Here is a 26763-nt window from a genome sequence, read left to right as displayed (position 1 = left end):
CGCCAAAGGATCAACCCCATACTTTGAAAGTAAAGATACCCAATTATAAGCATAAATGACTGGTGGGACCGTCACACGTTTTTCTGGGCATGCTTTGAATTGCATTCTTGCCTTTTCGTTCTGCTCTTATCATTCTCCTGGGCATTTCATGGAAGGCACTCTCTTTCTCTTCGCTGCTTTGCTTCCAATGCTGCCTAAATATGTTCATTTCCACTATTTGTACTACTGCTTTCCATTTCTTCTCTTCTGCACAGATTTGGCCTTGGTTTCAATCCCCAGTTCCTTACCCTCTACAAGAAACTTTCTACTGCTTTTCATGTTGGTATCTAAACCAAATGCACCATTGAAACTGGTGCAAGATAGTCATTGAACTCGGGGTTGTAATCTTTAGAACCGAGAGCCCCCACATCATAGGGCGTTGGTGGTATAGTGGTGAGCATAGCTGCTTCTCAAGCAGTTGACCCGGGTTCGATTCCCGGCCAATGCAGTGCAAATTTTTATATGTTCTCCAAGCAGGATTTGTTTTAATGCAACATGTCACAAAACGGAAATATCATGAACAGATTAATCAGACGTTAAATTAAAAAAAAAATGAAATACTTAGGCAGGCATCTCGATCGCCCCATCTGCTACATTAATTGTCCTATTAGATGCTATTTTCCAAAAAGCAGAGTCACCACTCACATGTGCTGGTAATAAATATGTTGCGGGCGGTAGACAATGAAAGGGCTGAACCCCGACCAGACATTCTAACTCTAGCATCTCTATATTAAAAAGCATTTCTAGGCAGTATCTAGCATGTGAATAAAAGTAGGCAAGATCCACCGATGAATCTGGCAAAAGTCCCCAACGATTTTGTGCACACTTGTTCTCTCACCTGAATGCAGCGCCATCTTGTAGCCATCGGATGTAACTGCAGCTCACAAAATGTTATATCAGAGAGCAAGTTGAGAGGACTCCAAGAGGCAGATGTCCATGGAAAGAGCCTCTCACGACAGCAGGAAGGTTGGATATTTCAAGATGGCAACATTTCCTGTCCAACGTCCTCACGTCCCGAACGCTCCCAAACGCTCAAAAGCCTCGCCCTCACCGGGTAGATCTCTGGCTCCCAGTTAAAATCAAATCCTGAGCATGCTAGCGCTAGGATCAAAGAGAGAGGAGAGGGTTAGAGAGCTGCTATCTTGGTAAAGGCCTGAAACTGCTAGTTCCCAAGAGGGTCTGCACTTTCAGTTATGACTGACTGTGAGACGAGAAGATGAAGATTTTCTGCACCCAGCATACATTGCAGCATGCTTAGGCAAATGAGGAGCGAGACCCACCAATCCCTCGCCACTTCGCTGAAAGCTCCTCCTCTGCATAAAGAGAACACTTTTACAAGGGAGCAGAGTGGCGCAGCGGAAGCGTGCTGGGCCCATAACCCAGAGGTCAATGGATCGAAACCATCCTCTGCTATAATATTTCTTGTTTTTTCTTCTGAGGACCAATCTGTCATTTCCACGCTACCAGCAAGGAAAAGCGCAGGCTTGTGCTAGCTATGTGAGAAAAGACTTCTCAACTATCTGTCTCTGCTGAAATACAAGAGAGTGATCGCCAAAGGATCAACCCCATACTTTGAAAGTAAAGATACCCAATTATAAGCATAAATGACTGGTGGGACCGTCACACGTTTTTCTGGGCATGCTTTGAATTGCATTCTTGCCTTTTCGTTCTGCTCTTATCATTCTCCTGGGCATTTCATGGAAGGCACTCTCTTTCTCTTCGCTGCTTTGCTTCCAATGCTGCCTAAATATGTTCATTTCCACTATTTGTACTACTGCTTTCCATTTCTTCTCTTCTGCACAGATTTGGCCTTGGTTTCAATCCCCAGTTCCTTACCCTCTACAAGAAACTTTCTACTGCTTTTCATGTTGGTATCTAAACCAAATGCACCATTGAAACTGGTGCAAGATAGTCATTGAACTCGGGGTTGTAATCTTTAGAACCGAGAGCACCCACATCATAGGGCGTTGGTGGTATAGTGGTGAGCATAGCTGCTTCTCAAGCAGTTGACCCGGGTTCGATTCCCGGCCAATGCAGTGCAAATTTTTATATGTTCTCCAAGCAGGATTTGTTTTAATGCAACATGTCACAAAACGGAAATATCATGAACAGATTAATCAGACGTTAAATTAAAAAAAAAATGAAATACTTAGGCAGGCATCTCGATCGCCCCATCTGCTACATTAATTGTCCTATTAGATGCTATTTTCCAAAAAGCAGAGTCACCACTCACATGTGCTGGTAATAAATATGTTGCGGGCGGTAGACAATGAAAGGGCTGAACCCCGACCAGACATTCTAACTCTAGCATCTCTATATTAAAAAGCATTTCTAGGCAGTATCTAGCATGTGAATAAAAGTAGGCAAGATCCACCGATGAATCTGGCAAAAGTCCCCAACGATTTTGTGCACACTTGTTCTCTCACCTGAATGCAGCGCCATCTTGTAGCCATCGGATGTAACTGCAGCTCACAAAATGTTATATCAGAGAGCAAGTTGAGAGGACTCCAAGAGGCAGATGTCCATGGAAAGAGCCTCTCACGACAGCAGGAAGGTTGGATATTTCAAGATGGCAACATTTACTGTCCAACGTCCTCACGTCCCGAACGCTCCCAAGCGCTCAAAAGCCTCGCCCTCACCGGGTAGATCTCTGGCTCCCAGTTAAAATCAAATCCTGAGCATGCTAGCGCTAGGATCAAAGAGAGCGGAGAGGGTTAGAGAGCTGCTATCTTGGTAAAGGCCTGAAACTGCTAGTTCCCAAGAGGGTCTGCACTTTCAGTTATGACTGACTGTGAGACGAGAAGATGAAGATTTTCTGCACCCAGCATACATTGCAGCATGCTTAGGCAAATGAGGAGCGAGACCCACCAATCCCTCGCCACTTCGCTGAAAGCTCCTCCTCTGCATAAAGAGAACACTTTTACAAGGGAGCACAGTGGCGCAGCGGAAGCGTGCTGGGCCCATAACCCAGAGGTCGATGGATCGAAACCATCCTCTGCTATAATATTTCTTGTTTTTTCTTCTGAGAACCAATCTGTCATTTCCACGCTACCAGCAAGGAAAAGCGCAGGCTTGTGCTAGCTATGTGAGAACAGACTTCTCAACTATCTGTCTCTGCTGAAATACAAGAGAGTGATCGCCAAAGGATCAACCCCATACTTTGAAAGTAAAGATACCCAATTATAAGCATAAATGACTGGTGGGACCGTCACACGTTTTTCTGGGCATGCTTTGAATGTCATTCTTGCCTTTTCGTTCTGCTCTTATCATTCTCCTGGGCATTTCATGGAAGGCACTCTCTTTCTCTTCGCTGCTTTGCTTCCAATGCTGCCTAAATATGTTCATTTCCACTATTTGTACTACTGCTTTCCATTTCTTCTCTTCTGCACAGATTTGGCCTTGGTTTCAATCCCCAGTTCCTTACCCTCTACAAGAAACTTTCTACGGCTTTTCATGTTGGTATCTAAACCAAATGCACCATTGAAACTGGTGCAAGATAGTCATTGAACTCGGGGTTGTAATCTTTAGAACCGAGAGCAAACACATCATAGGGCGTTGGTGGTATAGTGGTGAGCATAGCTGCTTCCCAAGCAGTTGACCCGGGTTCGATTCCCGGCCAATGCAGTGCAAATTTTTATATGTTCTCCAAGCAGGATTTGTTTTAATGCAACATGTCACAAAACGGAAATATCATGAACAGATTAATCAGACGTTAAATTAAAAAAAAAATGAAATACTTAGGCAGGCATCTCGATCGCCCCATCTGCTACATTCATTGTCCTATTAGATGCTATTTTCCAAAAAGCAGAGTCACCACTCACATGTGCTGGTAATAAATATGTTGCGGGCGGTAGACAATGAAAGGGCTGAACCCCGACCAGACATTCTAACTCTAGCATCTCTATATTAAAAAGCATTTCTAGGCAATATCTAGCATGTGAATAAAAGTAGGCAAGATCCACCGATGAATCTGGCAAAAGTCCCCAACGATTTTGTGCACACTTGTTCTCTCACCTGAATGCAGCGCCACCTTGTAGCCATCGGATGTAACTGCAGCTCACAAAATGTTATATCAGAGAGCAAGTTGAGAGGACTCCAAGAGGCAGATGTCCATGGAAAGAGCCTCTCACGACAGCAGGAAGGTTGGATATTTCAAGATGGCAACATTTCCTGTCCAACGTCCTCACGTCCCGAACGCTCCCAAACGCTCAAAAGCCTCACACCAGGCAAGCCCTCACCGGGTAGATCTCTGGCTCCCAGTTAAAATCAAATCCTGAGCATGCTAGCGCTAGGATCAAAGAGAGAGGAGAGGGTTAGAGAGCTGCTATCTTGGTAAAGGCCTGAAACTGCTAGTTCCCAAGAGGGTCTGCACTTTCAGTTATGACTGACTGTGAGACGAGAAGATGAAGATTTTCTGCACCCAGCATACATTGCAGCATGCTTAGGCAAATGAGGAGCGAGACCCACCAATCCCTCGCCACTTCGCTGAAAGCTCCTCCTCTGCATAAAGAGAACACTTTTACAAGGGAGCAGAGTGGCGCAGCGGAAGCGTGCTGGGCCCATAACCCAGAGGTCGATGGATCGAAACCATCCTCTGCTATAATATTTCTTGTTTTTTCTTCTGAGAACCAATCTGTCATTTCCACGCTACCAGCAAGGAAAAGCGCAGGCTTGTGCTAGCTATGTGAGAAAAGACTTCTCAACTATCTGTCTCTGCTGAAATACAAGAGAGTGATCGCCAAAGGATCAACCCCATACTTTGAAAGTAAAGATACCCAATTATAAGCATAAATGACTGGTGGGACCGTCACACGTTTTTCTGGGCATGCTTTGAATGTCATTCTTGCCTTTTCGTTCTGCTCTTATCATTCTCCTGGGCATTTCATGGAAGGCACTCTCTTTCTCTTCGCTGCTTTGCTTCCAATGCTGCCTAAATATGTTCATTTCCACTATTTGTACTACTGCTTTCCATTTCTTCTCTTCTGCACAGATTTGGCCTTGGTTTCAATCCCCAGTTCCTTACCCTCTACAAGAAACTTTCTACTGCTTTTCATGTTGGTATCTAAACCAAATGCACCATTGAAACTGGTGCAAGATAGTCATTGAACTCGGGGTTGTAATCTTTAGAACCGAGAGCAACCACATCATAGGGCATTGGTGGTATAGTGGTGAGCATAGCTGCTTCCCAAGCAGTTGACCCGGGTTCGATTCCCGGCCAATTCAGTGCAAATTATTATATGTTCTCCAAGCAGGATTTGTTTTAATGCAACATGTCACAAAACGGAAATATCATGAACAGATTAATCAGACGTTAAATTAAAAAAAAAATGAAATACTTAGGCAGGCATCTCGATCGCCCCATCTGCTACATTCATTGTCCTATTAGATGCTATTTTCCAAAAAGCAGAGTCACCACTCACATGTGCTGGTAATAAATATGTTGCGGGCGGTAGACAATGAAAGGGCTGAACCCCGACCAGACATTCTAACTCTAGCATCTCTATATTAAAAAGCATTTCTAGGCAATATCTAGCATGTGAATAAAAGTAGGCAAGATCCACCGATGAATCTGGCAAAAGTCCCCAACGATTTTGTGCACACTTGTTCTCTCACCTGAATGCAGCGCCACCTTGTAGCCATCGGATGTAACTGCAGCTCACAAAATGTTATATCAGAGAGCAAGTTGAGAGGACTCCAAGAGGCAGATGTCCATGGAAAGAGCCTCTCACGACAGCAGGAAGGTTGGATATTTCAAGATGGCAACATTTCCTGTCCAATGTCCTCACGTCCCGAACGCTCCCAAACGCTCAAAAGCCTCACACCGGGCAAGCCCTCACCGGGTAGATCTCTGGCTCCCAGTTAAAATCAAATCCTGAGCATGCTAGCGCTAGGATCAAAGAGAGAGGAGAGGGTTAGAGAGCTGCTATCTTGGCAAAGGCCTGAAACTGCTAGTTCCCAAGAGGGTCTGCACTTTCAGTTATGACTGACTGTGAGACGAGAAGATGAAGATTTTCTGCACCCAGCATACATTGCAGCATGCTTAGGCAAATGAGGAGCGAGACCCACCAATCCCTCGCCACTTCGCTGAAAGCTCCTCCTCTGCATAAAGAGAACACTTTTACAAGGGAGCAGAGTGGCGCAGCGGAAGCGTGCTGGGCCCATAACCCAGAGGTCGATGGATCGAAACCATCCTCTGCTATAATATTTCTTGTTTTTTCTTCTGAGAACCAATCTGTCATTTCCACGCTACCAGCAAGGAAAAGCGCAGGCTTGTGCTAGCTATGTGAGAAAAGACTTCTCAACTATCTGTCTCTGCTGAAATACAAGAGAGTGATCGCCAAAGGATCAACCCCATACTTTGAAAGTAAAGATACCCAATTATAAGCATAAATGACTGGTGGGACCGTCACACGTTTTTCTGGGCATGCTTTGAATGTCATTCTTGCCTTTTCGTTCTGCTCTTATCATTCTCCTGGGCATTTCATGGAAGGCACTCTCTTTCTCTTCGCTGCTTTGCTTCCAATGCTGCCTAAATATGTTCATTTCCACTATTTGTACTACTGCTTTCCATTTCTTCTCTTCTGCACAGATTTGGCCTTGGTTTCAATCCCCAGTTCCTTACCCTCTACAAGAAACTTTCTACTGCTTTTCATGTTGGTATCTAAACCAAATGCACCATTGAAACTGGTGCAAGATAGTCATTGAACTCGGGGTTGTAATCTTTAGAACCGAGAGCAAACACATCATAGGGCGTTGGTGGTATAGTGGTGAGCATAGCTGCTTCCCAAGCAGTTGACCCGGGTTCGATTCCCGGCCAATTCATTGCAAATTATTATATGTTCTCCAAGCAGGATTTGTTTTAATGCAACATGTCACAAAACGGAAATATCATGAACAGATTAATCAGACGTTAAATTTAAAAAAAAATGAAATACTTAGGCAGGCATCTCGATCGCCCCATCTGCTACATTCATTGTCCTATTAGATGCTATTTTCCAAAAAGCAGAGTCACCACTCACATGTGCTGGTAATAAATATGTTGCGGGCGGTAGACAATGAAAGGGCTGAACCCCGACCAGACATTCTAACTCTAGCATCTCTATATTAAAAAGCATTTCTAGGCAATATCTAGCATGTGAATAAAAGTAGGCAAGATCCACCGATGAATCTGGCAAAAGTCCCCAACGATTTTGTGCACACTTGTTCTCTCACCTGAATGCAGCGCCACCTTGTAGCCATCGGATGTAACTGCAGCTCACAAAATGTTATATCAGAGAGCAAGTTGAGAGGACTCCAAGAGGCAGATGTCCATGGAAAGAGCCTCTCACGACAGCAGGAAGGTTGGATATTTCAAGATGGCAACATTTCCTGTCCAATGTCCTCACGTCCCGAACGCTCCCAAACGCTCAAAAGCCTCGCCCTCACCGGGTAGATCTCTGGCTCCCAGTTAAAATCAAATCCTGAGCATGCTAGCGCTAGGATCAAAGAGAGAGGAGAGGGTTAGAGAGCTGCTATCTTGGTAAAGGCCTGAAACTGCTAGTTCCCAAGAGGGTCTGCACTTTCAGTTATGACTGACTGTGAGACGAGAAGATGAAGATTTTCTGCACCCAGCATACATTGCAGCATGCTTAGGCAAATGAGGAGCGAGACCCACCAATCCCTCGCCACTTCGCTGAAAGCTCCTCCTCTGCATAAAGAGAACACTTTTACAAGGGAGCAGAGTGGCGCAGCGGAAGCGTGCTGGGCCCATAACCCAGAGGTCGATGGATCGAAACCATCCTCTGCTATAATATTTCTTGTTTTTTCTTCTGAGAACCAATCTGTCATTTCCACGCTACCAGCAAGCAAAAGCGCAGGCTTGTGCTAGCTATGTGAGAAAAGACTTCTCAACTATCTGTCTCTGCTGAAATACAAGAGAGTGATCGCCAAAGGATCAACCCTATACTTTGAAAGTAAAGATACCCAATTATAAGCATAAATGACTGGTGGGACCGTCACACGTTTTTCTGGGCATGCTTTGAATGTCATTCTTGCCTTTTCGTTCTACTCTTATCATTCTCCTGGGCATTTCATGGAAGGCACTCTCTTTCTCTTCGCTGCTTTGCTTCCAATGCTGCCTAAATATGTTCATTTCCACTATTTGTACTACTGCTTTCCATTTCTTCTCTTCTGCACAGATTTGGCCTTGGTTTCAATCCCCAGTTCCTTACCCTCTACAAGAAACTTTCTACCGCTTTTCATGTTGGTATCTAAACCAAATGCACCATTGAAACTGGTGCAAGATAGTCATTGAACTCGGGGTTGTAATCTTTAGAACCGAGAGCAACCACATCATAGGGCGTTGGTGGTATAGGGGTGAGCATAGCTGCTTCCCAAGCAGTTGACCCGGGTTCGATTCCTGGCCAATGCAGTGCAAATTTTTATATGTTCTCCAAGCAGGATTTGTTTTAATGCAACATGTCACAAAACGGAAATATCATGAACAGATTAATCAGACGTTAAATAAAAAAAAAAATGAAATACTTAGGCAGGCATCTCGATCGCCCAATCTGCTACATTCATTGTCCTATTAGATGCTATTTTCCAAAAAACAGAGTCACCACTCACATGTGCTGGTAATAAATATGTTGCGGGCGGTAGACAATGAAAGGGCTGAACCCCGACTAGACATTGTAACTGTAGCATCTCTATATTAAAAAGCATTTCTAGGCAATATCTAGCATGTGAATAAAAGTAGGCAAGATCCACCGATGAATCTGGCAAAAGTCCCCAACGATTTTGTGCACACTTGTTCTCTCACCTGAATGCAGCGCCACCTTGTAGCCATCGGATGTAACTGCAGCTCACAAAATGTTATATCAGAGAGCAAGTTGAGAGGACTCCAAGAGGCAGATGTCCATGGAAAGAGCCTCTCATGACAGCAGGAAGGTTGGACATTTCAAGATGGCAACATTTCCTGTCCAACGTCCTCACGTCCCGAACGCTCCCAAACGCTCAAAAGCCTCGCCCTCACCGGGTAGATCTCTGGCTCCCAGTTAAAATCAAATCCTGAGCATGCTAGCGCTAGGATCAAAGAGAGAGGAGAGGGTTAGAGAGCTGCTATCTTGGTAAAGGCCTGAAACTGCTAGTTCCCAAGAGGGTCTGCACTTTCAGTTATGACTGACTGTGAGACGAGAAGATGAAGATTTTCTGCACCCAGCATACATTGCAGCATGCTTAGGCAAATGAGGAGCGAGACCCACCAATCCCTCGCCACTTCGCTGAAAGCTCCTCCTCTGCATAAAGAGAACACTTTTACAAGGGAGCAGAGTGGCGCAGCGGAAGCGTGCTGGGCCCATAACCCAGAGGTCGATGGATTGAAACCATCCTCTGCTATAATATTTCTTGTTTTTTCTTCTGAGAACCAATCTGTCATTTCCACGCTACCAGCAAGGAAAAGCGCAGGCTTGTGCTAGCTATGTGAGAAAAGACTTCTCAACTATCTGTCTCTGCTGAAATACAAGAGAGTGATCGCCAAAGGATCAACCCTATACTTTGAAAGTAAAGATACCCAATTATAAGCATAAATGACTGGTGGGACCGTCACACGTTTTTCTGGGCATGCTTTGAATGTCATTCTTGCCTTTTCGTTCTACTCTTATCATTCTCCTGGGCATTTCATGGAAGGCACTCTCTTTCTCTTCGCTGCTTTGCTTCCAATGCTGCCTAAATATGTTCATTTCCACTATTTGTACTACTGCTTTCCATTTCTTCTCTTCTGCACAGATTTGGCCTTGGTTTCAATCCCTAGTTCCTTACCCTCTACAAGAAACTTTCTACCGCTTTTCATGTTGGTATCTAAACCAAATGCACCATTGAAACTGGTGCAAGATAGTCATTGAACTCGGGGTTGTAATCTTTAGAACCGAGAGCAACCACATCATAGGGCGTTGGTGGTATAGTGGTGAGCATAGCTGCTTCCCAAGCAGTTGACCCGGGTTCGATTCCCGGCCAATGCAGTGCAAATTTTTATATATTCTCCAAGCAGGATTTGTTTTAATGCAACATGTCACAAAACGGAAATATCATGAACAGATTAATCAGACGTTAAATTAAAAAAAAAATGAAATACTTAGGCAGGCATCTCGATCGCCCCATCTGCTACATTAATTGTCCTATTAGATGCTATTTTCCAAAAAGCAGAGTCACCACTCACATGTGCTGGTAATAAATATGTTGCGGGCGGTAGACAATGAAAGGGCTGAACCCCGACTAGACATTGTAACTGTAGCATCTCTATATTAAAAAGCATTTCTAGGCAATATCTAGCATGTGAATAAAAGTAGGCAAGATCCACCGATGAATCTGGCAAAAGTCCCCAACGATTTTGTGCACACTTTTTCTCTCACCTGAATGCAGCACCACCTTGTAGCCATCGAATGTAACTGCAGCTCACAAAATGTTATATCAGAGAGCAAGTTGAGAGGACTCCAAGAGGCAGATGTCCATGGAAAGAGCCTCTCATGACAGCAGGAAGGTTGGACATTTCAAGATGGCAACATTTCCTGTCCAACGTCCTCACGTCCCGAACGCTCCCAAACGCTCAAAAGCCTCGCCCTCACCGGGTAGATCTCTGGCTCCCAGTTAAAATCAAATCCTGAGCATGCTAGCGCTAGGATCAAAGAGAGAGGCGAGGGTTAGAGAGCTGCTATCTTGGTAAAGGCCTGAAACTGCTAGTTCCCAAGAGGGTCTGCACTTTCAGTTATGACTGACTGTGAGACGAGAAGATGAAGATTTTCTGCACCCAGCATACATTGCAGCATACTTAGGCAAATGAGGAGCGAGACCCACCAATCCCTCGCCACTTCGCTGAAAGCTCCTCCTCTGCATAAAGAGAACACTTTTACAAGGGAGCAGAGTGGCGCAGCGGAAGCGTGCTGGGCCCAGAGGTCGATGGATCGAAACCATCCTCTGCTATAATATTTCTTGTTTTTTCTTCTGAGGACCAATCTGTCATTTCCACGCTACCAGCAAGGAAAAGCGCAGGCTTGTGCTAGCTATGTGAGAAAAGACTTCTCAACTATCTGTCTCTGCTGAAATACAAGAGAGTGATCGCCAAAGGATCAACCCCATACTTTGAAAGTAAAGATACCCAATTATAAGCATAAATGACTGGTGGGACCGTCACACGTTTTTCTGGGCATGCTTTGAATGTCATTCTTGCCTTTTCGTTCTGCTCTTATCATTCTCCTGGGCATTTCATGGAAGGCACTCTCTTTCTCTTCGCTGCTTTGCTTCCAATGCTGCCTAAATATGTTCATTTCCACTATTTGTACTACTGCTTTCCATTTCTTCTCTTCTGCACAGATTTGGCCTTGGTTTCAATCCCCAGTTCCTTACCCTCTACAAAAAACTTTCTACTGCTTTTCATGTTGGTATCTAAACCAAATGCACCATTGAAACTGGTGCAAGATAGTCATTGAACTCGGGGTTGTAATCTTTAGAACCGAGAGCACCCACATCATAGGGCGTTGGTGGTATAGTGGTGAGCATAGCTGCTCCTCAAGCAGTTGACCCGGGTTCGATTCCCGGCCAATGCAGTGCAAATTTTTATATGTTCTCCAAGCAGGATTTGTTTTAATGCAACATGTCACAAAACGGAAATATCATGAACAGATTAATCAGACGTTAAATTAAAAAAAAAATGAAATACTTAGGCAGGCATCTCGATCGCCCCATCTGCTACATTAATTGTCCTATTAGATGCTATTTTCCAAAAAGCAGAGTCACCACTCACATGTGCTGGTAATAAATATGTTGCGGGCGGTAGACAATGAAAGGGCTGAACCCCGACCAGACATTCTAACTCTAGCATCTCTATATTAAAAAGCATTTCTAGGCAATATCTAGCATGTGAATAAAAGTAGGCAAGATCCACCGATGAATCTGGCAAAAGTCCCCAACGATTTTGTGCACACTTGTTCTCTCACCTGAATGCAGCGCCATCTTGTAGCCATCGGATGTAACTGCAGCTCACAAAATGTTATATCAGAGAGCAAGTTGAGAGGACTCCAAGAGGCAGATGTCCATGGAAAGAGCCTCTCACGACAGCAGGAAGGTTGGATATTTCAAGATGGCAACATTTCCTGTCCAACGTCCTCACGTCCCGAACGCTCCCAAACGCTCAAAAGCCTCACACCAGGCAAGCCCTCACCGGGTAGATTTCTGGCTCCCAGTTAAAATCAAATCCTGAGCATGCTAGCGCTAGGATCAAAGAGAGAGGAGAGGGTTAGAGAGCTGCTATCTTGGTAAAGGCCTGAAACTGCTAGTTCCCAAGAGGGTCTGCACTTTCAGTTATGACTGACTGTGAGACGAGAAGATGAAGATTTTCTGCACCCAGCATACATTGCAGCATGCTTAGGCAAATGAGGAGCGAGACCCACCAATCCCTCGCCACTTCGCTGAAAGCTCCTCCTCTGCATAAAGAGAACACTTTTACAAGGGAGCAGAGTGGCGCAGCGGAATCGTGCTGGGCCCATAACCCAGAGGTCAATTGATCGAAACCATCCTCTGCTATAATATTTCTAGTTTTTTCTTCTGAGGACCAATCTGTCATTTCCACGCTACCAGCAAGGAAAAGCGCAGGCTTGTGCTAGCTATGTGAGAAAAGACTTCTCAACTATCTGTCTCTGCTGAAATACAAGAGAGTGATCGCCAAAGGATCAACCCCATACTTTGAAAGTAAAGATACCCAATTATAAGCATAAATGACTGGTGGGACCGTCACACGTTTTTCTGGGCATGCTTTGAATGTCATTCTTGCCTTTTCGTTCTGCTCTTATCATTCTCCTTGGCATTTCATGGAAGGCACTCTCTTTCTCTTCGCTGCTTTGCTTCCAATGCTGCCTAAATATGTTCATTTCCACTATTTGTACTACTGCTTTCCATTTCTTCTCTTCTGCACAGATTTGGCCTTGGTTTCAATCCCCAGTTCCTTACCCTCTACAAGAAACTTTCTACTGCTTTTCATGTTGGTATCTAAACCAAATGCACCATTGAAACTGGTGCAAGATAGTCATTGAACTCGGGGTTGTAATCTTTAGAACCGAGAGCACCCACATCATAGGGCGTTGGTGGTATAGTGGTGAGCATAGCTGCTTCTCAAGCAGTTGACCCGGGTTCGATTCCCGGCCAATGCAGTGCAAATTTTTATATGTTCTCCAAGCAGGATTTGTTTTAATGCAACATGTCACAAAACGGAAATATCATGAACAGATTAATCAGACGTTAAATTAAAAAAAAAATGAAATACTTAGGCAGGCATCTCGATCGCCCCATCTGCTACATTAATTGTCCTATTAGATGCTATTTTCCAAAAAGCAGAGTCACCACTCACATGTGCTGGTAATAAATATGTTGCGGGCGGTAGACAATGAAAGGGCTGAACCCCGACCAGACATTCTAACTCTAGCATCTCTATATTAAAAAGCATTTCTAGGCAGTATCTAGCATGTGAATAAAAGTAGGCAAGATCCACCGATGAATCTGGCAAAAGTCCCCAACGATTTTGTGCACACTTGTTCTCTCACCTGAATGCAGCGCCATCTTGTAGCCATCGGATGTAACTGCAGCTCACAAAATGTTATATCAGAGAGCAAGTTGAGAGGACTCCAAGAGGCAGATGTCCATGGAAAGAGCCTCTCACGACAGCAGGAAGGTTGGATATTTCAAGATGGCAACATTTCCTGTCCGACGTCCTCACGTCCCGAACGCTCCCAAACGCTCAAAAGCCTCACACCAGGCAAGCCCTCACCGGGTAGATCTCTGGCTCCCAGTTAAAATCAAATCCTGAGCATGCTAGCGCTAGGATCAAAGAGAGAGGAGAGGGTTAGAGAGCTGCTATCTTGGTAAAGGCCTGAAACTGCTAGTTCCCAAGAGGGTCTGCACTTTCAGTTATGACTGACTGTGAGACGAGAAGATGAAGATTTTCTGCACCCAGCATACATTGCAGCATGCTTAGGCAAATGAGGAGCGAGACCCACCAATCCCTCGCCACTTCGCTGAAAGCTCCTCCTCTGCATAAAGAGAACACTTTTACAAGGGAGCAGAGTGGCGCAGCGGAAGCGTGCTGGGCCCATAACCCAGAGGTCGATGGATCGAAACCATCCTCTGCTATAATATTTCTTGTTTTTTCTTCTGAGAACCAATCTGTCATTTCCACGCTACCAGCAAGGAAAAGCGCAGGCTTGTGCTAGCTATGTGAGAAAAGACTTCTCAACTATCTGTCTCTGCTGAAATACAAGAGAGTGATCGCCAAAGGATCAACCCCATACTTTGAAAGTAAAGATACCCAATTATAAGCATAAATGACTGGTGGGACCGTCACACGTTTTTCTGGGCATGCTTTGAATGTCATTCTTGCCTTTTCGTTCTGCTCTTATCATTCTCCTGGGCATTTCATGGAAGGCACTCTCTTTCTCTTCGCTGCTTTGCTTCCAATGCTGCCTAAATATGTTCATTTCCACTATTTGTACTACTGCTTTCCATTTCTTCTCTTCTGCACAGATTTGGCCTTGGTTTCAATCCCCAGTTCCTTACCCTCTACAAGAAACTTTCTACTGCTTTTCATGTTGGTATCTAAACCAAATGCACCATTGAAACTGGTGCAAGATAGTCATTGAACTCGGGGTTGTAATCTTTAGAACCGAGAGCAACCACATCATAGGGCGTTGGTGGTATAGTGGTGAGCATAGCTGCTTCCCAAGCAGTTGACCCGGGTTCGATTCCCGGCCAATGCAGTGCAAATTTTTATATGTTCTCCAAGCAGGATTTGTTTTAATGCAACATGTCACAAAACGGAAATATCATGAACAGATTAATCAGACGTTAAATTAAAAAAAAAATGAAATACTTAGGCAGGCATCTCGATCGCCCCATCTGCTACATTAATTGTCCTATTAGATGCTATTTTCCAAAAAGCAGAGTCACCACTCACATGTGCTGGTAATAAATATGTTGCGGGCGGTAGACAATGAAAGGGCTGAACCCCGACCAGACATTCTAACTCTAGCATCTCTATATTAAAAAGCATTTCTAGGCAATATCTAGCATGTGAATAAAAGTAGGCAAGATCCACCGATGAATCTGCCAAAAGTCCCCAACGATTTTGTGCACACTTGTTCTCTCACCTGAATGCAGCGCCACCTTGTAGCCATCGGATGTAACTGCAGCTCACAAAATGTTATATCAGAGAGCAAGTTGAGAGGACTCCAAGAGGCAGATGTCCATGGAAAGAGCCTCTCATGACAGCAGGAAGGTTGGATATTTCAAGATGGCAACATTTCCTGTCCAACGTCCTCACGTCCCGAACGCTCCCAAACGCTCAAAAGCCTCGCCCTCACCGGGTAGATCTCTGGCTCCCAGTTAAAATCAAATCCTGAGCATGCTAGCGCTAGGATCAAAGAGAGAGGAGAGGGTTAGAGAGCTGCTATCTTGGTAAAGGCCTGAAACTGCTAGTTCCCAAGAGGGTCTGCACTTTCAGTTATGACTGACTGTGAGACGAGAAGATGAAGATTTTCTGCACCCAGCATACATTGCAGCATGCTTAGGCAAATGAGGAGCGAGACCCACCAATCCCTCGCCACTTCGCTGAAAGCTCCTCCTCTGCATAAAGAGAACACTTTTACAAGGGAGCAGAGTGGCGCAGCGGAAGCGTGCTGGGCCCATAACCCAGAGGTCGATGGATCGAAACCATCCTCTGCTATAATATTTCTTGTTTTTTCTTCTGAGAACCAATCTGTCATTTCCACGCTACCAGCAAGGAAAAGCGCAGGCTTGTGCTAGCTATGTGAGAAAAGACTTCTCAACTATCTGTCTCTGCTGAAATACAAGAGAGTGATCGCCAAAGGATCAACCCCATACTTTGAAAGTAAAGATACCCAATTATAAGCATAAATGACTGGTGGGACCGTCACACGTTTTTCTGGGCATGCTTTGAATGTCATTCTTGCCTTTTCGTTCTGCTCTTATCATTCTCCTGGCCATTTCATGGAAGGCACTCTCTTTCTCTTCGCTGCTTTGCTTCCAATGCTGCCTAAATATGTTCATTTCCACTATTTGTACTACTGCTTTCCATTTCTTCTCTTCTGCACAGATTTGGCCTTGGTTTCAATCCCCAGTTCCTTACCCTCTACAAGAAACTTTCTACTGCTTTTCATGTTGGTATCTAAACCAAATGCACCATTGAAACTGGTGCAAGATAGTCATTGAACTCGGGGTTGTAATCTTTAGAACCGAGAGCAACCACATCATAGGGCGTTGGTGGTATAGTGGTGAGCATAGCTGCTTCCTAAGCAGTTGACCCGGGTTCGATTCCCGGCCAATGCAGTGCAAATTTTTATATGTTCTCCAAGCAGGATTTGTTTTAATGCAACATGTCACAAAACGGAAATATCATGAACAGATTAATCAGACATTAAATTAAAAAAAAAAATGAAATACTTAGGCAGGCATCTCGATCGCCCCATCTGCTACATTCATTGTCCTATTAGATGCTATTTTCCAAAAAGCAGAGTCACCACTCACATGTGCTGGTAATAAATATGTTGCGGGCGGTAGACAATGAAAGGGCTGAACCCCGACTAGACATTCTAACTGTAGCATCTCTATATTAAAAAGCATTTCTAGGCAATATCTAGCATGTGAATAAAAGTAGGCAAGATCCACCGATGAATCTGGCAAAAGTCCCCAACGATTTTGTGCACACTTGTTCTCTCACCTGAATGCAGCGCCACCTTGTAGCCATCGGATGTAACTGCAGCTCACAAAATGTTATATCAGAGAGCAAGTTGAGAGGATTCCAAGAGGCAGATGTCCATGGAAAGAGCCTCTCATGACAGCAGGAAGGTTGGATATTTCAAGATGGCAACATTTCCTGTCCTCACGTCCTCACGTCCCGAACGCTCCCAAACGCTCAAAAGCCTCGCCCTCACCGGGTAGATCTCTGGCTCCCAGTTAAAATCAAATCCTGAGCATGCTAGCGCTAGGATCAAAGAGAGAGGCGAGGGTTAGAGAGCTGCTATCTTGGTAAAGGCCTGAAACTGCTAGTTCCCAAGAGGGTCTGCACTTTCAGTTATGACTGACTGTGAGACGAGAAGATGAAGATTTTCTGCACCCAGCATACATTGCAGCATGCTTAGGCAAATGAGGAGCGAGACCCACCAATCCCTCGCCACTTCGCTGAAAGCTCCTCCTCTGCATAAAGAGAACACTTTTACAAGGGAGCAGAGTGGCGCAGCGGAAGCGTGCTGGGCCCATAACCCAGAGGTCGATGGATCGAAACCATCCTCTGCTATAATATTTCTTGTTTTTTCTTCTGAGAACCAATCTGTCATTTCCACGCTACCAGCAAGGAAAAGCGCAGGCTTGTGCTAGCTATGTGAGAAAAGACTTCTCAACTATCTGTCTCTGCTGAAATACAAGAGAGTGATCGCCAAAGGATCAACCCCATACTTTGAAAGTAAAGATACCCAATTATAAGCATAAATGACTGGTGGGACCGTCACACGTTTTTCTGGGCATGCTTTGAATGTCATTCTTGCCTTTTCGTTCTGCTCTTATCATTCTCCTGGGCATTTCATGGAAGGCACTCTCTTTCTCTTCGCTGCTTTGCTTCCAATGCTGCCTAAATATGTTCATTTCCACTATTTGTACTACTGCTTTCCATTTCTTCTCTTCTGCACAGATTTGGCCTTGGTTTCAATCCCCAGTTCCTTACCCTCTACAAGAAACTTTCTACTGCTTTTCATGTTGGTATCTAAACCAAATGCACCATTGAAACTGGTGCAAGATAGTCATTGAACTCGGGGTTGTAATCTTTAGAACCGAGAGCAAACACATCATAGGGCGTTGGTGGTATAGTGGTGAGCATAGCTGCTTCCCAAGCAGTTGACCCGGGTTCGATTCCCGGCCAATTCATTGCAAATTATTATATGTTCTCCAAGCAGGATTTGTTTTAATGCAACATGTCACAAAACGGAAATATCATGAACAGATTAATCAGACGTTAAATTTAAAAAAAAATGAAATACTTAGGCAGGCATCTCGATCGCCCCATCTGCTACATTCATTGTCCTATTAGATGCTATTTTCCAAAAAGCAGAGTCACCACTCACATGTGCTGGTAATAAATATGTTGCGGGCGGTAGACAATGAAAGGGCTGAACCCCGACCAGACATTCTAACTCTAGCATCTCTATATTAAAAAGCATTTCTAGGCAATATCTAGCATGTGAATAAAAGTAGGCAAGATCCACCGATGAATCTGGCAAAAGTCCCCAACGATTTTGTGCACACTTGTTCTCTCACCTGAATGCAGCGCCACCTTGTAGCCATCGGATGTAACTGCAGCTCACAAAATGTTATATCAGAGAGCAAGTTGAGAGGACTCCAAGAGGCAGATGTCCATGGAAAGAGCCTCTCACGACAGCAGGAAGGTTGGATATTTCAAGATGGCAACATTTCCTGTCCAATGTCCTCACGTCCCGAACGCTCCCAAACGCTCAAAAGCCTCGCCCTCACCGGGTAGATCTCTGGCTCCCAGTTAAAATCAAATCCTGAGCATGCTAGCGCTAGGATCAAAGAGAGAGGAGAGGGTTAGAGAGCTGCTATCTTGGTAAAGGCCTGAAACTGCTAGTTCCCAAGAGGGTCTGCACTTTCAGTTATGACTGACTGTGAGACGAGAAGATGAAGATTTTCTGCACCCAGCATACATTGCAGCATGCTTAGGCAAATGAGGAGCGAGACCCACCAATCCCTCGCCACTTCGCTGAAAGCTCCTCCTCTGCATAAAGAGAACACTTTTACAAGGGAGCAGAGTGGCGCAGCGGAAGCGTGCTGGGCCCATAACCCAGAGGTCGATGGATCGAAACCATCCTCTGCTATAATATTTCTTGTTTTTTCTTCTGAGAACCAATCTGTCATTTCCACGCTACCAGCAAGCAAAAGCGCAGGCTTGTGCTAGCTATGTGAGAAAAGACTTCTCAACTATCTGTCTCTGCTGAAATACAAGAGAGTGATCGCCAAAGGATCAACCCTATACTTTGAAAGTAAAGATACCCAATTATAAGCATAAATGACTGGTGGGACCGTCACACGTTTTTCTGGGCATGCTTTGAATGTCATTCTTGCCTTTTCGTTCTACTCTTATCATTCTCCTGGGCATTTCATGGAAGGCACTCTCTTTCTCTTCGCTGCTTTGCTTCCAATGCTGCCTAAATATGTTCATTTCCACTATTTGTACTACTGCTTTCCATTTCTTCTCTTCTGCACAGATTTGGCCTTGGTTTCAATCCCCAGTTCCTTACCCTCTACAAGAAACTTTCTACCGCTTTTCATGTTGGTATCTAAACCAAATGCACCATTGAAACTGGTGCAAGATAGTCATTGAACTCGGGGTTGTAATCTTTAGAACCGAGAGCAACCACATCATAGGGCGTTGGTGGTATAGGGGTGAGCATAGCTGCTTCCCAAGCAGTTGACCCGGGTTCGATTCCTGGCCAATGCAGTGCAAATTTTTATATGTTCTCCAAGCAGGATTTGTTTTAATGCAACATGTCACAAAACGGAAATATCATGAACAGATTAATCAGACGTTAAATAAAAAAAAAAATGAAATACTTAGGCAGGCATCTCGATCGCCCCATCTGCTACATTCATTGTCCTATTAGATGCTATTTTCCAAAAAACAGAGTCACCACTCACATGTGCTGGTAATAAATATGTTGCGGGCGGTAGACAATGAAAGGGCTGAACCCCGACTAGACATTGTAACTGTAGCATCTCTATATTAAAAAGCATTTCTAGGCAATATCTAGCATGTGAATAAAAGTAGGCAAGATCCACCGATGAATCTGGCAAAAGTCCCCAACGATTTTGTGCACACTTGTTCTCTCACCTGAATGCAGCGCCACCTTGTAGCCATCGGATGTAACTGCAGCTCACAAAATGTTATATCAGAGAGCAAGTTGAGAGGACTCCAAGAGGCAGATGTCCATGGAAAGAGCCTCTCATGACAGCAGGAAGGTTGGACATTTCAAGATGGCAACATTTCCTGTCCAACGTCCTCACGTCCCGAACGCTCCCAAACGCTCAAAAGCCTCGCCCTCACCGGGTAGATCTCTGGCTCCCAGTTAAAATCAAATCCTGAGCATGCTAGCGCTAGGATCAAAGAGAGAGGAGAGGGTTAGAGAGCTGCTATCTTGGTAAAGGCCTGAAACTGCTAGTTCCCAAGAGGGTCTGCACTTTCAGTTATGACTGACTGTGAGACGAGAAGATGAAGATTTTCTGCACCCAGCATACATTGCAGCATGCTTAGGCAAATGAGGAGCGAGACCCACCAATCCCTCGCCACTTCGCTGAAAGCTCCTCCTCTGCATAAAGAGAACACTTTTACAAGGGAGCAGAGTGGCGCAGCGGAAGCGTGCTGGGCCCATAACCCAGAGGTCGATGGATTGAAACCATCCTCTGCTATAATATTTCTTGTTTTTTCTTCTGAGAACCAATCTGTCATTTCCACGCTACCAGCAAGGAAAAGCGCAGGCTTGTGCTAGCTATGTGAGAAAAGACTTCTCAACTATCTGTCTCTGCTGAAATACAAGAGAGTGATCGCCAAAGGATCAACCCTATACTTTGAAAGTAAAGATACCCAATTATAAGCATAAATGACTGGTGGGACCGTCACACGTTTTTCTGGGCATGCTTTGAATGTCATTCTTGCCTTTTCGTTCTACTCTTATCATTCTCCTGGGCATTTCATGGAAGGCACTCTCTTTCTCTTCGCTGCTTTGCTTCCAATGCTGCCTAAATATGTTCATTTCCACTATTTGTACTACTGCTTTCCATTTCTTCTCTTCTGCACAGATTTGGCCTTGGTTTCAATCCCTAGTTCCTTACCCTCTACAAGAAACTTTCTACCGCTTTTCATGTTGGTATCTAAACCAAATGCACCATTGAAACTGGTGCAAGATAGTCATTGAACTCGGGGTTGTAATCTTTAGAACCGAGAGCAACCACATCATAGGGCGTTGGTGGTATAGTGGTGAGCATAGCTGCTTCCCAAGCAGTTGACCCGGGTTCGATTCCCGGCCAATGCAGTGCAAATTTTTATATATTCTCCAAGCAGGATTTGTTTTAATGCAACATGTCACAAAACGGAAATATCATGAACAGATTAATCAGACGTTAAATTAAAAAAAAAATGAAATACTTAGGCAGGCATCTCGATCGCCCCATCTGCTACATTAATTGTCCTATTAGATGCTATTTTCCAAAAAGCAGAGTCACCACTCACATGTGCTGGTAATAAATATGTTGCGGGCGGTAGACAATGAAAGGGCTGAACCCCGACTAGACATTGTAACTGTAGCATCTCTATATTAAAAAGCATTTCTAGGCAATATCTAGCATGTGAATAAAAGTAGGCAAGATCCACCGATGAATCTGGCAAAAGTCCCCAACGATTTTGTGCACACTTTTTCTCTCACCTGAATGCAGCACCACCTTGTAGCCATCGAATGTAACTGCAGCTCACAAAATGTTATATCAGAGAGCAAGTTGAGAGGACTCCAAGAGGCAGATGTCCATGGAAAGAGCCTCTCATGACAGCAGGAAGGTTGGACATTTCAAGATGGCAACATTTCCTGTCCAACGTCCTCACGTCCCGAACGCTCCCAAACGCTCAAAAGCCTCGCCCTCACCGGGTAGATCTCTGGCTCCCAGTTAAAATCAAATCCTGAGCATGCTAGCGCTAGGATCAAAGAGAGAGGCGAGGGTTAGAGAGCTGCTATCTTGGTAAAGGCCTGAAACTGCTAGTTCCCAAGAGGGTCTGCACTTTCAGTTATGACTGACTGTGAGACGAGAAGATGAAGATTTTCTGCACCCAGCATACATTGCAGCATACTTAGGCAAATGAGGAGCGAGACCCACCAATCCCTCGCCACTTCGCTGAAAGCTCCTCCTCTGCATAAAGAGAACACTTTTACAAGGGAGCAGAGTGGCGCAGCGGAAGCGTGCTGGGCCCAGAGGTCGATGGATCGAAACCATCCTCTGCTATAATATTTCTTGTTTTTTCTTCTGAGGACCAATCTGTCATTTCCACGCTACCAGCAAGGAAAAGCGCAGGCTTGTGCTAGCTATGTGAGAAAAGACTTCTCAACTATCTGTCTCTGCTGAAATACAAGAGAGTGATCGCCAAAGGATCAACCCCATACTTTGAAAGTAAAGATACCCAATTATAAGCATAAATGACTGGTGGGACCGTCACACGTTTTTCTGGGCATGCTTTGAATGTCATTCTTGCCTTTTCGTTCTGCTCTTATCATTCTCCTGGGCATTTCATGGAAGGCACTCTCTTTCTCTTCGCTGCTTTGCTTCCAATGCTGCCTAAATATGTTCATTTCCACTATTTGTACTACTGCTTTCCATTTCTTCTCTTCTGCACAGATTTGGCCTTGGTTTCAATCCCCAGTTCCTTACCCTCTACAAAAAACTTTCTACTGCTTTTCATGTTGGTATCTAAACCAAATGCACCATTGAAACTGGTGCAAGATAGTCATTGAACTCGGGGTTGTAATCTTTAGAACCGAGAGCACCCACATCATAGGGCGTTGGTGGTATAGTGGTGAGCATAGCTGCTCCTCAAGCAGTTGACCCGGGTTCGATTCCCGGCCAATGCAGTGCAAATTTTTATATGTTCTCCAAGCAGGATTTGTTTTAATGCAACATGTCACAAAACGGAAATATCATGAACAGATTAATCAGACGTTAAATTAAAAAAAAAATGAAATACTTAGGCAGGCATCTCGATCGCCCCATCTGCTACATTAATTGTCCTATTAGATGCTATTTTCCAAAAAGCAGAGTCACCACTCACATGTGCTGGTAATAAATATGTTGCGGGCGGTAGACAATGAAAGGGCTGAACCCCGACCAGACATTCTAACTCTAGCATCTCTATATTAAAAAGCATTTCTAGGCAATATCTAGCATGTGAATAAAAGTAGGCAAGATCCACCGATGAATCTGGCAAAAGTCCCCAACGATTTTGTGCACACTTGTTCTCTCACCTGAATGCAGCGCCATCTTGTAGCCATCGGATGTAACTGCAGCTCACAAAATGTTATATCAGAGAGCAAGTTGAGAGGACTCCAAGAGGCAGATGTCCATGGAAAGAGCCTCTCACGACAGCAGGAAGGTTGGATATTTCAAGATGGCAACATTTCCTGTCCAACGTCCTCACGTCCCGAACGCTCCCAAACGCTCAAAAGCCTCACACCAGGCAAGCCCTCACCGGGTAGATCTCTGGCTCCCAGTTAAAATCAAATCCTGAGCATGCTAGCGCTAGGATCAAAGAGAGAGGAGAGGGTTAGAGAGCTGCTATCTTGGTAAAGGCCTGAAACTGCTAGTTCCCAAGAGGGTCTGCACTTTCAGTTATGACTGACTGTGAGACGAGAAGATGAAGATTTTCTGCACCCAGCATACATTGCAGCATGCTTAGGCAAATGAGGAGCGAGACCCACCAATCCCTCGCCACTTCGCTGAAAGCTCCTCCTCTGCATAAAGAGAACACTTTTACAAGGGAGCAGAGTGGCGCAGCGGAATCGTGCTGGGCCCATAACCCAGAGGTCAATTGATCGAAACCATCCTCTGCTATAATATTTCTAGTTTTTTCTTCTGAGGACCAATCTGTCATTTCCACGCTACCAGCAAGGAAAAGCGCAGGCTTGTGCTAGCTATGTGAGAAAAGACTTCTCAACTATCTGTCTCTGCTGAAATACAAGAGAGTGATCGCCAAAGGATCAACCCCATACTTTGAAAGTAAAGATACCCAATTATAAGCATAAATGACTGGTGGGACCGTCACACGTTTTTCTGGGCATGCTTTGAATGTCATTCTTGCCTTTTCGTTCTGCTCTTATCATTCTCCTGGGCATTTCATGGAAGGCACTCTCTTTCTCTTCGCTGCTTTGCTTCCAATGCTGCCTAAATATGTTCATTTCCACTATTTGTACTACTGCTTTCCATTTCTTCTCTTCTGCACAGATTTGGCCTTGGTTTCAATCCCCAGTTCCTTACCCTCTACAAGAAACTTTCTACTGCTTTTCATGTTGGTATCTAAACCAAATGCACCATTGAAACTGGTGCAAGATAGTCATTGAACTCGGGGTTGTAATCTTTAGAACCGAGAGCACCCACATCATAGGGCGTTGGTGGTATAGTGGTGAGCATAGCTGCTTCTCAAGCAGTTGACCCGGGTTCGATTCCCGGCCAATGCAGTGCAAATTTTTATATGTTCTCCAAGCAGGATTTGTTTTAATGCAACATGTCACAAAACGGAAATATCATGAACAGATTAATCAGACGTTAAATTAAAAAAAAAATGAAATACTTAGGCAGGCATCTCGATCGCCCCATCTGCTACATTAATTGTCCTATTAGATGCTATTTTCCAAAAAGCAGAGTCACCACTCACATGTGCTGGTAATAAATATGTTGCGGGCGGTAGACAATGAAAGGGCTGAACCCCGACCAGACATTCTAACTCTAGCATCTCTATATTAAAAAGCATTTCTAGGCAGTATCTAGCATGTGAATAAAAGTAGGCAAGATCCACCGATGAATCTGGCAAAAGTCCCCAACGATTTTGTGCACACTTGTTCTCTCACCTGAATGCAGCGCCATCTTGTAGCCATCGGATGTAACTGCAGCTCACAAAATGTTATATCAGAGAGCAAGTTGAGAGGACTCCAAGAGGCAGATGTCCATGGAAAGAGCCTCTCACGACAGCAGGAAGGTTGGATATTTCAAGATGGCAACATTTCCTGTCCGACGTCCTCACGTCCCGAACGCTCCCAAACGCTCAAAAGCCTCACACCAGGCAAGCCCTCACCGGGTAGATCTCTGGCTCCCAGTTAAAATCAAATCCTGAGCATGCTAGCGCTAGGATCAAAGAGAGAGGAGAGGGTTAGAGAGCTGCTATCTTGGTAAAGGCCTGAAACTGCTAGTTCCCAAGAGGGTCTGCACTTTCAGTTATGACTGACTGTGAGACGAGAAGATGAAGATTTTCTGCACCCAGCATACATTGCAGCATGCTTAGGCAAATGAGGAGCGAGACCCACCAATCCCTCGCCACTTCGCTGAAAGCTCCTCCTCTGCATAAAGAGAACACTTTTACAAGGGAGCAGAGTGGCGCAGCGGAAGCGTGCTGGGCCCATAACCCAGAGGTCGATGGATCGAAACCATCCTCTGCTATAATATTTCTTGTTTTTTCTTCTGAGAACCAATCTGTCATTTCCACGCTACCAGCAAGGAAAAGCGCAGGCTTGTGCTAGCTATGTGAGAAAAGACTTCTCAACTATCTGTCTCTGCTGAAATACAAGAGAGTGATCGCCAAAGGATCAACCCCATACTTTGAAAGTAAAGATACCCAATTATAAGCATAAATGACTGGTGGGACCGTCACACGTTTTTCTGGGCATGCTTTGAATGTCATTCTTGCCTTTTCGTTCTGCTCTTATCATTCTCCTGGGCATTTCATGGAAGGCACTCTCTTTCTCTTCGCTGCTTTGCTTCCAATGCTGCCTAAATATGTTCATTTCCACTATTTGTACTACTGCTTTCCATTTCTTCTCTTCTGCACAGATTTGGCCTTGGTTTCAATCCCCAGTTCCTTACCCTCTACAAGAAACTTTCTACTGCTTTTCATGTTGGTATCTAAACCAAATGCACCATTGAAACTGGTGCAAGATAGTCATTGAACTCGGGGTTGTAATCTTTAGAACCGAGAGCAACCACATCATAGGGCGTTGGTGGTATAGTGGTGAGCATAGCTGCTTCCCAAGCAGTTGACCCGGGTTCGATTCCCGGCCAATGCAGTGCAAATTTTTATATGTTCTCCAAGCAGGATTTGTTTTAATGCAACATGTCACAAAACGGAAATATCATGAACAGATTAATCAGACGTTAAATTAAAAAAAAAATGAAATACTTAGGCAGGCATCTCGATCGCCCCATCTGCTACATTAATTGTCCTATTAGATGCTATTTTCCAAAAAGCAGTCACCACTCACATGTGCTGGTAATAAATATGTTGCGGGCGGTAGACAATGAAAGGGCTGAACCCCGACCAGACATTCTAACTCTAGCATCTCTATATTAAAAAGCATTTCTAGGCAATATCTAGCATGTGAATAAAAGTAGGCAAGATCCACCGATGAATCTGCCAAAAGTCCCCAACGATTTTGTGCACACTTGTTCTCTCACCTGAATGCAGCGCCACCTTGTAGCCATCGGATGTAACTGCAGCTCACAAAATGTTATATCAGAGAGCAAGTTGAGAGGACTCCAAGAGGCAGATGTCCATGGAAAGAGCCTCTCATGACAGCAGGAAGGTTGGATATTTCAAGATGGCAACATTTCCTGTCCAACGTCCTCACGTCCCGAACGCTCCCAAACGCTCAAAAGCCTCGCCCTCACCGGGTAGATCTCTGGCTCCCAGTTAAAATCAAATCCTGAGCATGCTAGCGCTAGGATCAAAGAGAGAGGAGAGGGTTAGAGAGCTGCTATCTTGGTAAAGGCCTGAAACTGCTAGTTCCCAAGAGGGTCTGCACTTTCAGTTATGACTGACTGTGAGACGAGAAGATGAAGATTTTCTGCACCCAGCATACATTGCAGCATGCTTAGGCAAAT

General features: G+C 44.6%; 10 non-coding genes across 10 annotated transcripts; all 10 read left to right on the top strand.

The window, feature by feature from the left end:
• Positions 1-415: 415 nt before the first annotated feature.
• On the top strand, positions 416-487 carry TRNAE-CUC (transfer RNA glutamic acid (anticodon CUC)). Its single transcript has one exon. It is a non-coding gene; the product is annotated as a tRNA-Glu (tRNA).
• A 1516-nt stretch (positions 488-2003) lies between these two features.
• TRNAE-CUC (transfer RNA glutamic acid (anticodon CUC)) lies at positions 2004-2075 on the top strand. Its single transcript has one exon. It is a non-coding gene; the product is annotated as a tRNA-Glu (tRNA).
• Positions 2076-3591: 1516 nt separating this feature from the next.
• Positions 3592-3663, top strand: TRNAG-CCC (transfer RNA glycine (anticodon CCC)). Its single transcript has one exon. It is a non-coding gene; the product is annotated as a tRNA-Gly (tRNA).
• Positions 3664-9965: 6302 nt separating this feature from the next.
• TRNAG-CCC (transfer RNA glycine (anticodon CCC)) lies at positions 9966-10037 on the top strand. Its single transcript has one exon. It is a non-coding gene; the product is annotated as a tRNA-Gly (tRNA).
• A 3108-nt stretch (positions 10038-13145) lies between these two features.
• Positions 13146-13217, top strand: TRNAE-CUC (transfer RNA glutamic acid (anticodon CUC)). The gene has a single exon. It is a non-coding gene; the product is annotated as a tRNA-Glu (tRNA).
• A 1527-nt stretch (positions 13218-14744) lies between these two features.
• On the top strand, positions 14745-14816 carry TRNAG-CCC (transfer RNA glycine (anticodon CCC)). The gene has a single exon. It is a non-coding gene; the product is annotated as a tRNA-Gly (tRNA).
• Positions 14817-16332: 1516 nt separating this feature from the next.
• On the top strand, positions 16333-16404 carry TRNAR-CCU (transfer RNA arginine (anticodon CCU)). Its single transcript has one exon. It is a non-coding gene; the product is annotated as a tRNA-Arg (tRNA).
• Positions 16405-21098: 4694 nt separating this feature from the next.
• TRNAG-CCC (transfer RNA glycine (anticodon CCC)) lies at positions 21099-21170 on the top strand. Its single transcript has one exon. It is a non-coding gene; the product is annotated as a tRNA-Gly (tRNA).
• A 3108-nt stretch (positions 21171-24278) lies between these two features.
• TRNAE-CUC (transfer RNA glutamic acid (anticodon CUC)) lies at positions 24279-24350 on the top strand. Its single transcript has one exon. It is a non-coding gene; the product is annotated as a tRNA-Glu (tRNA).
• A 1527-nt stretch (positions 24351-25877) lies between these two features.
• On the top strand, positions 25878-25949 carry TRNAG-CCC (transfer RNA glycine (anticodon CCC)). The gene has a single exon. It is a non-coding gene; the product is annotated as a tRNA-Gly (tRNA).
• Positions 25950-26763: the final 814 nt, after the last annotated feature.

The sequence above is a fragment of the Triturus cristatus genome, chromosome 11 (assembly GCF_964204655.1).
Source record: "Triturus cristatus chromosome 11, aTriCri1.1, whole genome shotgun sequence".
Classification (NCBI taxonomy): domain Eukaryota; kingdom Metazoa; phylum Chordata; class Amphibia; order Caudata; family Salamandridae; genus Triturus; species Triturus cristatus.
Note: the sequence above shows the minus strand (reverse complement) of the source record. Positions and strands in the feature narration are given on the sequence as shown.